Source organism: Cebus imitator, unplaced genomic scaffold (assembly GCF_001604975.1).
Source record: "Cebus imitator isolate Cc_AM_T3 unplaced genomic scaffold, Cebus_imitator-1.0 Scaffold60, whole genome shotgun sequence".
Taxonomy (NCBI): domain Eukaryota; kingdom Metazoa; phylum Chordata; class Mammalia; order Primates; family Cebidae; genus Cebus; species Cebus imitator.
In genome coordinates this window covers 7800613-7805156 of record NW_016107375.1, presented here as the reverse complement: position 1 = coordinate 7805156, position 4544 = coordinate 7800613, and the positions used below count along the sequence as shown (strand labels likewise).

At 35.3% G+C, this 4544-nt stretch overlaps 1 non-coding gene across 1 annotated transcript; it reads right to left on the bottom strand.

The window, feature by feature from the left end:
* Positions 1 to 4149: 4149 nt before the first annotated feature.
* On the bottom strand, positions 4150 to 4252 carry LOC119471408. Its single transcript, XR_005200454.1, has one exon. It is a non-coding gene; the product is annotated as a U6 spliceosomal RNA (small nuclear RNA).
* Positions 4253 to 4544: the final 292 nt, after the last annotated feature.

Genomic DNA, 4544 nt, shown 5'->3' with positions numbered 1-4544 from the left:
AGAGCTAGGGTAAGTGACGCCCTTTGACTGGCAGTTAAAATAACGAACAAGCAAGATTCTACTAGTTCTCAAGAGCTGTATGAAATCCAAAAAAGTGGTTCTTGGAATTTCAGGCTGATGGCTCTTCTGTTCTCTACTGAAAGATTTTCCACTTCAGCTGGGCAACCCACTTTCTTCCTGCATGTTTTGGTACCAAGAAATGGTCTCTTAATTTGTGCACACTGTTGGGCATAAAGAGCTGATAGTTTGTATACACCATTTCAATTTCATTATCATGCTTTTCAAATTTTCATTCTTTGAAGTTTTTTACGTTTTTTTTCTTGAGTGAGCCATCAAAGCCTTACAGTACAGAAGAGTGAGGGGAAAAGATTTGGTGTTTTAATTTTAGACAGCAGTTGTTAGATTGGAGAGAAAACATTTGAGGAGGTAGGTGAAAGAGACAGGGAAAATGAGCCAGGGAATGTGTTGGGCCACTTAAACCAGACCAATCACAAATGCATTCACCATGGAGAAGTAAATCTGAGCCTCAATTCCATCTATCTGCATGACAACTGTTCTTCAAATGGTGGTTCACGCTTATATAATTTTAAAAATTTAAGAAAGGGGGCTAACTGTGTCTGAATTCAATGTTTATGCAAGCATGTTCTGGAAGGAATTTTCCTTCCAAAATATAAAAATTCAGCATGCCTGGCAGAAAGGATTTGGTAAGGGACAGAGAGAAGCATTTTTTGTCATTATGTTAATGTACTACCCCAGCTTCACTATTGATTCCCACAGCCCTTGAGTTGCCAGGCTTTCTCTCACTCTCAGGTCAATTCCTCTGCGTGTGGTGCACAGAGAGCCCACTTCAACAGGGAGCCTTGACTGATGAACGTAGACATATAGACTGGGCCATTCCCACACACATCAGAAACAATAATCTCAGGACTGTTTCGCATTTTTTCTATTTCAAATCCAGGCTGTGCGTTTTTTAGTTTGAGCTCTTTGATTTTATTCAGGGACAGCAGTGCAAGGGAAGCTGAAAAACTGTTCCACCAGGCTTCAAGCATATGCCTGGATTTGTTTACCATAAACAAAATCTTCTCGGCGACTGTTACTGTCACCATAGCAACAAGATTGAGGTTACATCTATCAACAAAGCACCACATAAGGCGAAGGCAAGCAGTTAATAAAGAAGAGCAATGATAATTACACAGCAACCAGCCGCCAGCTCAAACACAGTGGCCTTTTTTTTTTTTTCCAAATTCTAGTTCCATTTTTGATGTAGAAATGGAAAGTATAACTCAAAAGGCATTGGATGCCCATTTCTGGAGTCATCTGGGAGACAGAAAAATAAACAGCTGGAACTTCTCCATAGATCTTAGCTCTATGGCATAACCCTGTTAGTAGATTTATCTACCTCAGTAAGGTAAAACTGCCTCATTAATGATTAAGAAAAGGAAATCAGAAATGGCTGTGGAAAAATCAATTTCTGATTTAAAATATAATGAAACAAAATCCCAAAGATCAAGAATGGGCTTACAGAGGAAAGTGAAATTAAAAGGATATAACTTCATGTGCTCTTCGTTGAAACAAGTAGATTTAGGTGAATTGAATTCATAGCTCATAAGTTTTATCTACTATTGATCAAGCATCTTATGCCCTATTTTTATACCCATAGTTTCATACTTTAATTTCAAATAAACAAAACCATATCAAAGAGATACAGGGAAGATACAAAAAATGTATAACATTGATTCATTCACTAAACTTTAATTGGATATTGAGTATGAGTCAGACATTATACTAATCCTAAAAGATGCTAAAAAACACATAGATTACCCATTTTCAGAGATCTTGATAATTTTCACTATTTTGCAAAACTGTATAAGTCAGGCCGGATAATACATATAAAACAAAGTTCTGAGAGTGATATTGACAAAATACAGAAAAGGCAATGCTATATTTTACTAGGTGATTTTTTTTTTACCAAATTTGAAGTGAACTGTATTCAGCCTGCCCTAGAAAATTCAGAATATCTTCAGGTGGAGAATATGATCTCAAAGGTAAAATGGACAAAGTATCCTCATAAATCTCAGCACCAACTTTTACATCTTCATCTTTTCCTTCACCATAATTTTCATGGCTAAACACATGATCTTTCCACGTCGACTGAGGCATTAATCTAGACACAGCAAGATGTGTTACCAATTGACCTATATATTAGTTTTGTAGGGCTTCCATAACAAATTTCCAAAAACTGGGGTGACTTAAAACAACAGAAATGCATACTCTCACAGTTCTAAGAGCTGCATATCAAAATCAAGGTGTACACAAGTTCATGCTCCCTATGAAAGCTCTAGGGAAGAAACCTTCCTTTGCCTCTTCCACCTTCCGGTGGTTGTTAGCATTTCTCCTCATTTCTTGCTTTGCAGGCTCATACCTCCAGTCTTTACCTCCATCCTCCCATAGTCTTCTCCATGTCTGCCAACTTCTTCCCTTTCCCTGTCCATCCTCCCTGCTCCTAAATCTCTGGTAACTGCCATTCTATTCTCTGCTTCTATGAGCTCAACTTTTTAAGATTCCACATATAAGTGAGATAATACAGTATTTGTATAATAATATGTATCTGTGCCTGACTTATTTTGGCCAACATAATGTCCTGCAGGTTCATCCATGTTGTCACAAATGACAAGATAAAATTTCTTCATTTTTTTAATGCTGAATAATATTCCATAGTGTATGTGTACATTAAATTTTAAAAATCCATTTGTTTGCTGATAGACATTTAATGATTGTTTTTTTATCTTAGCTATTGTGAATTTGGCATATAGACCTTTGGTATACAGACATATCTTCAACATACTGATTTAAATTCCCTTTGATATATACCAAAACGTGGAATTGCTGAATATGATAATCCTATTTTCAGTTTTTTGAGGAACTTCATGCTGTTTTTCAAAATGGCTGTGCCAATTTATAATACCATCAACAGGGTTCCTTTTTCTCCACATTCTTGCCAACATTTGTGATCTTTTATTCTTTACATAGTAACCTATTTAACAGGGGTGAGGTGATATCTCACTGTAATTTTAATTTGCAATTTTCTGATGACTAGAGATGTATGACTTTTTTAACTATCTATTGGCCTTTTGTATATCTTCTGTTGAGGAATGTCTATTCAAGTTTTTAGCCTATTTTTTAATAGGGTTATTTGTTTTCTTGTTATTGAGTAGTTTTAGTTTCTCATATATTTTGGAGATTAGCCCCTAATCAAAGTATGACTGACAAATAGTTTCTCCCAATCCGTGGGTTTTCTTATCACTATGTTGTTTCCTTTGCTGTGTAGACACTTTTTAGTTTGATGCAATTCCACTAGTATGTTTTTCCTTCTGTTGCTTGGGCTATCCAAGAAATCACTTCCCAGATCAATGTCATGCAACTTTTCCCCTATGTAATCCTCTAGTAGTTTTATAGCTTTAGATCTATACCATAAATATGTAGGTTTATTTCTGGGCTCTCTATCCTATTCTAGTGGTCAATTTATCAGTTTTTATGCCATTACCATGTTTCCTTGATTACTATAGTTTTGTAATATATTTTGAAAACTAATCGTGGGAAGACTCCATGTATATACATTTTGGACAAGATAGCTTTGGCTATTTGGGGACTTTTGTGGTTCCATTCAAATTTTAGGATTAAAATTTTTATTTTACTCTACATTTAAGGGTTACATGTGCAGGGTTCTTATGTGGGTATATTGCCTGATGCTGAGGTTTGGGCTTCTAATAATCCTAACATTCTACTATGTTCAAGCAGTGAACATAGTATCTGATAGGTAGTTTTCCAATCATTTCCCCTTCTCTCCCTTTCCACTTTTAGAATCCTCAGTGTTTATTGTTCCCATTTTTGTGTCTGTGTGTAACCAATGTTTAGCTCCCACTTATAAGTAAAAACATACAGTTTTTGGTTTGCTGTTTCTGTAATTCACTTAAGGATAATGACCTGTAGCTGTATTCATGTTGCTCCAAAGGATAAGATTTTGTTCTTTTTTAGAGTTGTACAGTATTCCATGGTGTATACTTACCACATTTTAAAAAGTCCTATCCACTGTTGATGGAAACCTGGGTAGATTCCATGTCTTAGCTATTGTGAATAGTACTACTATAAAAAGGTATGCAATGCTGCATGAATTTGCATATCATCCTTGCACAGTAGCCATGCTAATCTTTTCTATATTGTTCTAATTTCAGTAGATATGCTACCCAAGCAAGCAAAATTTTAGGATTTTTTTCCCTATGTTTATAACAAATGACATCAGAATTTTAAAACAGATTGCATTGAATCTGTGGTTCCCTTTGGGCAGTGTGGACATTTAAATATTAATTCAATCCATGAACACAGACATCTTTCCACTTATTAATGTTTGTATAGTCTAATTTATTTCCTCAATGTTTTAATGTTTCTGGTATAGAGATCTTTTACTTCCTTGTTCACATTTACTCCCAAGTAGCTTATAGGTTTACTTATTTTTGATGCAATTGTAAATCAAATAGTTCTCCTGA